We start from the raw sequence: 8,459 nt of genomic DNA, 5'->3' as shown, positions 1-8,459 counted from the left end.
TTAGTTTATTCATTTTCTGTAAACCTAGGTTTCTAGTTTACTATTTAAACAACTTTTAGAGACTTATCTTGTACCTCATGACATTTTCATATCTGAATTACATACTTTGTGATGGCATGAGTCTCTAAACTCCATTGTTGGGGGTGAGGAGCTCTGCAGCGTCTTGATGATTTAATACAATTCCTTTGTTTTCCATTCAAACACGCTTGTTCTTATCTAAGATGTTTATTTGCGCTTAACTGTGGAGAAGGTGATGATCCGTGACACTCATCACCTTCCTCAACCCATGAACGTGTGCCTGACAACCACCTCCGTTCTACATCAGATTGAATGAATATCTCTTAGATTCCCCAACAGAATCTTCGTGGTATAAGCCGGATTGATGGCAGCATTCATGAGAATCCGGAAAGTCTAAACCTTGTCTGTGGTATTCCGAGTAGGATTCCGGGATTGAATGACTGTGACGTGCTTCAAACTTTAACCTGCTGGGCGTTAGTGACAGACGCAAAAGAGTGATTCTATTCCAGTAGGAGCGGGAACCAACCGGTGATTAGCCGTACTGTGACAGAGTGCGTGCATAGTTTTCACTGCGAGGATGGGAAGTAGCCACTGACAACGGTGACACCCTACATAGAGCTTGCCATGGAAGGAACCTGCGTGTGAGAAGAGGATCTCAAGGAAGAGTTGAAGTCAGAGGACAAAGCATCTCCAAAACTCCAACATATTTCCCAGTGCTGCAAATCAAAGTAACATTGTTCCCTCTTTTATCAATTCCAGTAATTTCACTTTTAATCCAAATTAATCCTTGTTGACATCCTAACTAAGACTAATAAAATAAATATTGATTGCTTCAAACCAATAATCTCTGTGGATTCGACCCTTACTCACGTAAGGTATTACTTGGACGACCCAGTACACTTGCTGGTTAGTTGAACGGAATTGTGCCCACTCGTACCAAAAATCCTAAATTCTACAATTCTACAATAAATATATTAATGCTATATTGATGTGATCACAATTTCGTCCACCAGGCACTGTCTCTAATTGTACCACGGTGAGCAAAGAAAGAACTCCAAGGAATTTGAAGTATTCCTCTTGAGGGATGCACCTCTTGAACAAGAACTTTGAGCCATCGAAAGTCCAACTTAAGGACGGTAAACAAAAGTGCTAGGTGGGAGACACCCCACCATGGTAAGATCTTCCTTTGTATATAGCCATTGCATCATTCTTTGATTAACACTAGCTTAACACTGGACTTCATATTTGATAGTTAGATTTCACTCCTAATTCTACTCCATTTGTTGAGTTCATTGGTAGTTTATCAAGTTAACACGCCTTACTATAGTACTGAAGTGGCTGTTTGGGAGGTGGGAATGTCATAAAGGGTGCAAAATCCTGCAAAATTTTGAAAAATCACCCTTCTGCGCGTGCGCGCATCTGGCGCGTGCGCGCTCGTGACGCATTTGCCGACAACCGACGCGAGCGCGCACACTGCGCGGATGCGTCGGTTGCGGAAAACACCCCCATATATTCTACCCGAGAGTTGCGCCCACACCAAGCCAGCCCCATGCCGGAAGCCTAGGCAACTCGCGCGTGCGCGCACACGACGCGTACGCGCGCTTGGGCGAAACCTACAGCTCGACGCGTTAGCGCACTGTGCGCGCTCGCGTCGACCCCTTTTGTCGCACCCATGGTACATATTCCAGAGAGTTAAGCCAACCTCGGGCCCGCACTAAGCCACCAGCCCAGCACAACTGCCGCGTGCGCGCACCTAGCGCGCGCGTCCATACACCACCAACACAAGGTGCGCGTGCGCGCCTTTGCCGCGCCCGCGTCCCTGGTTCTGCACTTTCCTCTAGGCCACTCCACAGAGAGTTAGGCCCACCCCAGGCCAATATCATGCCTGGGGCATGCTCCCTCTGCCGCGTGCGCGCACAGTGCGCGTGCGCGCCAACTTCAGGTACATATTCCAGAGAGTTGTGCCTCCTCTAAGCCACCATAGCCGCCTCCGAGCTTGTCTAATATGAAACAAAGTTCGTTCTATTTCCGGATCAAAAGGGACTAAGCTCGGATTCGGTTGTGAACGCGTCATGCAATGAAGGGGAAATGAAATTCATGGTAGCGATGAGGGGTTAGTCACTTGAACAATTTACAATGAAATGTAACTATGTACATATGCATACACTCAATCCAAACAATAACATGGCACACTAGGCAAATTCCCTGGCAACGGCGCCATTTTGATAAATGAATTTTTGCCGGTATAGAAATTATCAAGTAATCAATCGTAGTATAGTCTAAACCGACGCAAAATCCATCATCAAACAAATCTACAATCTACAATCAAGAGTATTAGTCCCGAGTCGTCCTCCCTTGAAATTGCCAAAATGTGCATCTTATTGAGTAGAAAGATTTGTTAAGGTTCTTTGAAAGTTTTAGCAACGTAATAGGAAACAAGCAATCAATCATTAAAGGACTTGGCTTAGGGTTGGCAATTGAATGCATATCCTTATAGTTCTTTCAATGAAGATAACAATTAGGCCATGCCTCATTTAGTCATCCCCTAGATATAGAGGAAAGTCAAATGAAGGTAATCAACTTGAGTCACAAGTCCTAGCTTCACCTCATGGGAGTCTAGCTTTAGTGCACTCCAAGTCAATTGGCAATCCCTAATTCCAAATCAACAATTGACACAACTATTCAATTTCTTCTAATGATCCAACCCTATGCCAAGTGAGAATTTTCTACTCCATAACTAGTGTTGGCATTTTATCAAACATGTGATGAGCAAGAAAGAAAGTCATAGTAAAATGAGAAGAAAAGTAGAATTAAAGGTATTGCAACACAAGGAATCAACAACAAATGTCAAAGATCAACAATGAGAATCAAAATCTCAAAGTATTCATGGAATCCCAAAATCATAGAGTTGAATCCTAGATCTAAGGGATTTTAGCAATTACAACTACAACTTGAAATTGGAGAAGGAAATCTATTACATGAACAAAGTAAAGTGAGAATTGCAATAGATCTCACCAAAGAGTGGTTGACAATTCAGAATTTTGGTGAAGAAAAACCCTAGTAAGAGCTTGAGATCTCTCTCTCCTCCTCCCAAGAGTGTAACTCACTATCCCTCAAAAATATCTAAAACTAGAAAATGAACTAAGTGTCTTTGACCCTTGCTCCCCTGGTCTTCTTAAACTTTTCCCGCCAATACACTCCCCAAAAATTAGGATCTCCAACCAACTCCACGCCTGAGTCACGTGACTTCTAAAAAAATCACATTCGAACATCGGCGCGTACGCGCAAGGTACGCGCGCGCGCCATGGATGCATTTTGGAGTGTACGCGGAGGCGAGACGTACGCGTGCGCGCCCAAGAGGATCATGGCTTACCCGCTACGCAAGCCGACTCGTGGCTTGACTTTTGGCTTCGGCTTCTAGTTATTCCATCCACGCGGACGCGTTAAGTGCGCGCACGCGCCCATGTCGAGATTCCCAAGGCTTGATTCTCTTGCTCCCTTCCTTTGCTCCCATCTTCCTTCTCTCTTCCGGTCCACTCCTGCCCTGTATTCTGGAACCACTTAATACACGGGTCATGGCATCGAATGGCATCGAGAGAGAGGATTAGAAATGTATCTATTTTAGTGCAAAATAAGTATGTTTTCATCCATGGTGCAAAACTAAGAAAGGAATGCAAATCCTTGTATTTTTATACAGAAAGTGTGTGAAATCGTTGATAAACCCTTGAAATTAGCACAAGATAAACCCTCAAAATGGGGTTTGTCACTAGGTGGGAGACAACCCACCACGGTATGATCGTTCCTCTTCTTCTCCTTCTCTTCCCTCATCTATAACTCTTCTCCATACTACTGCCTATATCTTGCACCTCATCTACATACTGCATTTACATAAAAAAATTACGCGACGCGACTGCATCATTGACGCGTCCACGTCGTAGGTGGTTTGGAAAGATTAAGAAACGAACAGAGAGTCACGCAGGAGCATGGCTGGAGGCGTGCCTTTAGCACAAATCATCACACGCGACCGCATCGTTGACGCATCCGCGTCAAGTGAAAACATGGCATCCCACGCGTCCGCGTCACTCACGTGGCCGCGTGCCCTGGAATTCGACGTAAAAAGGGTCCACGACCGAAAGTTGCGCTAGAGTGGTGCTGGATTAGTGCTGAACACACAAATTCTTCCCATGCGGACGCATGCCTCACGCGTCCGCGTCATATCCTTCTAATGGCCACTCACACGAAAGCATGACCCACACAATCGCGTCACCCAAAATTTGGCAAAAATAAAAATTCGAACAGAGAGTTGTGCGAGCGCGAGGCTGCCCTCGCACCAGTAGCATAACATGTGTCACGCGACCGCGTGACCGACGCATTCGCGTCGATTCACTTAATGTGCATTCACGCGAACGCGTCACTCACGCGTCCGCGTCGCTTGCGCCGCACAGCTTATCCTAATTTGCCACACATCTTATCTTTCTTTTCCCCAAGTCCTAATTTGTCGCACATCTTATCCTAAATTGTTTGGCAATTATATTTTTAAAAGGTTGCTTGCATGTTCAATTTATTATTTTCATTAGATTATTTACCATGCATGCTATGTTTTTGTGAAAAAGCCCATATGGCATCATGCACTTTTCTACATTATTCTATTCTACTATTCAATGCCTGTTTTTTACAAATTCCCTTTACTATTGTATTAATTGAATTTAATTGTCAATACAAACGTGATAGTTTGTTACGAAGTGATGCTTGATCTATGCTACTCATGCCCTTGCCGGCATGCCAATAAACATCTTGCATCTACTTACCCTACCCTGCACTTGTTCTATTCCATTTGATGAACTTTTCACATGTTGTCATGACCATGTGTTCCCTTCATTTATCTTTACCGTGCATTGACTATCACTCACTCAACCCTCTTCCTTGCTTTATCTCTTTAAATTTAATTTACTTTCTCTTCCCTTTTTCAGAAAGGCCACTAAGAAAGGCAAAGAGAAAGCTACCCCCAAACCCACAGCAAGGAAAGGAACAAAAAGAGCATTGGTGGCAGAACCTTCTTCAACTGCAGTCAAGCCCTAAACAAAAAGAATTAAAAGGATCATAAAGGTTGATGAAAAGGAGAGAGCTTTCCCAGCAAAGGACACTGCACAATTCTCGAATCGCTACTGTGAGTAGATGTTTCCTATTCTGACAGCTCGAAATTACAACAACGAATACCTTCTCATCCTTCCGCCTTGTATTGTCACCTTTGTTGAGCCGCAAATTTCACAAAGAAACTGGGGATTTTTACAGAGACAGCCACGACAGGTCAATCTTTCTTGGGTAGTTGAGTTCTACTCCAACTTCCACCTGCCAACCTTGCAGTCTGTCTATATACGTCAGAAGCAAGTCTCTATTACAGAAGAAGCCATTCAGTGAGCCTTAGATCTTCCACCTGCTCCAGAAGGATTGGACGCCTTTCAGAAAGCCACAATCAAGCGCCAGACATACACCTTTGACAGGGACACTGTTCTTAGAGTTATCACTCAACCTGGCAGCAAATGAATCTTTGGATACTATCGTTCCCGTCCTAAGGGCATCTAGGCTTCCGCACTTACCTTAAAGGCTAACGTTTGGGCACAGATTATGTCCCATTACGTCTTCCCGAGTACTCAAGAGTCCTCCTTCACCGCAGACATGGCTGTTCTACTATGGTGCATCCTCACAGACCATCCTCTTAATTTACCAAGACATATCCGGAATGCTATGGAACACGTGCAGATCGCGGGCAACCTACCTTTCTCCGCCTTGGTCTCTGATCTTATCTTAACAGCCGGAGTCTCCTACAGAGCTGGAGACACCAAAGCCATACTTCCTCGGGATGATCAGTACGTTCCCAATGGGAGATATCTCAGGCAACCACTTGCCACTACCAGCCAGTCCACAGAGGATGTTGCGGTTCCTCCACCATCTACTAGTCAGCTGCTGCATCAAATACTGAGGCAGTTGGACCAACAAGAAAAGAAAGCAAAGCTCCGAGAGCACCGCAACCACCACCGTTTCAAATACCTCAAGGAGCTACTCACAGGCAATCACAGACCTGGCGACGACCCAGGCACTCCGGACTCCACTTCTTTCACCAGCACAGGGAGCCACGACGGTCCCGACTGTGGAGACACTGCCACCAGCCCACCACTGTTCCTGACAGATGGCACCGAGGACGGTGCAAATCCTTAAGTGTGGAGAGGTCAGTCAGTACCTGACTTTTGAAGGTAATTTTTCTTCCCTAAACACCAATAAATTAGGATATTTAGTTAGTTTTTCTTTTGTAGAATAGGATAAATTGCATAGTAATAAATTAGTTGCATGCATGTTCTACTTGATTGAAAAGAACATGCATGCAACTAATCTATTACTATGCAATTTATCCTATTCTACAAAAGAAAAACTAATTAAATATCCTAATTTATTGGTGTTTAGGGAAGAAAAATTACCTCCGGAAGTCAGGTACTGACCGACCTCCCCACACTTAAGGATTTGCACCGTCCTCGGTGCCATTTGTCAAGAACAGTGGTGGGCTGGTGGCAGTGTCTCCACAGTAGGGACTATCGTGGCTCCCTGTGCTGGTGAAAGAAGTGGAGTCCGGAGCGCCTGGGTCGTTGCCAGGTCTGTGATTGCCTGTGAGTAGCTCCTTGAGGTATTTGAAACGGCGGTGGTTGTGGCACTCTCAAAGCTTTGCTTTCTTTTCTTGTTGGTCCAACCGCATCAGTATTTGATGCAGCAGCTGACTAGTAGATGGTGGAGGAACCGCAGCATCCTCTGTGGACTGGCTGGTAGTGGCAAGTGGTTGCCTGAGATATCTCCCGCTGGGGACGTACTGATCATCCCGAGGAAGTATGGCTTTGGTGTCTCCAGCTCTGTAGGAGACTCCAGCTGCTGAGATAATAAATTGAACATGCAAGCAACTCTTTAAAAATATAATTGCCAAACAATTTGGCAACAACCCATAATGACCAAATAAATTTCAACACCAATAAAAAAGAAAGAAAAAGAAAACATATGCAATGAAAGTAAAAAGAAAAAGAAAGGAAGAAGAAAACATAAATAAAGAAGAAGAATAGAAAAGTAAGGAGGGAAGAAGAAAAGAAAAACCTTGATAATGGTGGTGAGAGAGAGAAAAAGTAGAAAGTGAGAAGGAGGGAAGAAGGAAGAAAGGGGAAGAAAGAAAGAAGGAGGGAAAAGAAAAAGTAGGATTTGGGGAAGAGAAAGATAAGATGTGTGGCAAATTAGGATAAGCTGTGCAACGCAAGTGACGCGGACGCGTGAGTGACGCGTTCGCGCGAATGCGCATTAAGTGAATCGACGCGGACGCGTCGGTCACGTGGTCGTGTGACACATGTTATGCTACTGGCGCGAGGGCAGCCTCGCGCTCGCACAACTCTCTTTTCAAATTTTTATTTTTGCCAAAATTTAGGTGACGCGATCTGGTGCACGAAATTGTAATCACACTTTTGCAATTCCGCACAACTAACCAGCAAGTGCACTGGGTCATCCAAGTAATACCTTACGTGAGTAAGGGTCGATACCATGGAGATTGTCGGCTTGAAGCAACCTATGGTTATCTTGTAAATCTTAGTCAGGATATCAATAATTATCAGGTTTGATTGTGAAAAGTAAAAGAACATGAAATAAGTACTCGTTTTGCAATAATGGAGAATAGGTTGAGGTTTTGGAGATGCTCTATCTTCTGAATCTCTGCTTTCATACTGTCTTCTTCTTCATGCACGCAAGGCTCCTTCCATGGCAAGCTGTATGTAGGGTTTCACCGTTGTCAATGGCTACCTCCCATCCTCTCAGTGAAAATGTTCAACGCGCTCTGTCACAGCACGGCTATTCATCTGTCAGTTCTCAATCAGGTCGGAATAGAATTCAGTGATTCTTTTGCGTCTGTCACTAACGCCCAGCCCTCAGGAGTTTGAAGCTCGTCACAGTCATTCAATCCTTGAATCCTACTCAGAATACCACAAACAAGGTTTAGACCTTCCGGATTCTCTTGAATGCCGCCATCAATTCTAGCTTATACCACGAAGATTCTGATTAAAGAATCCAAGAGATATTCACTCAATCTAAAGTAGAAAGGAGGTGGTTGTCAGGCACACGTTCATAAGCAAGAATGATGATGAGTGTCACGAATCATCACATTCATCAAGTTGAAGAACAAGTGATATCTTAGAATAGAAGCAAGCGTGATTGAATGAAAAATAGTAGTAATTGCATTAATCCATCAAGACACAGCAGAGCTCCTCACCCCCAACCATGGGGTTTAGAGACTCATACTGTAGAAGATACAATGAGAAACATGTAATGTGTCATGAGATGAAGATACAATGTCAAAATATCCTATTTATTAAAATATACAGAAATGAGTAAATGACGTAAAAATCCACTTCCGGGGTCCACTT

The sequence above is a fragment of the Arachis duranensis genome, chromosome 6 (genome assembly GCF_000817695.3).
Source record: "Arachis duranensis cultivar V14167 chromosome 6, aradu.V14167.gnm2.J7QH, whole genome shotgun sequence".
Taxonomy (NCBI): domain Eukaryota; kingdom Viridiplantae; phylum Streptophyta; class Magnoliopsida; order Fabales; family Fabaceae; genus Arachis; species Arachis duranensis.
Note: the sequence above shows the minus strand (reverse complement) of the source record.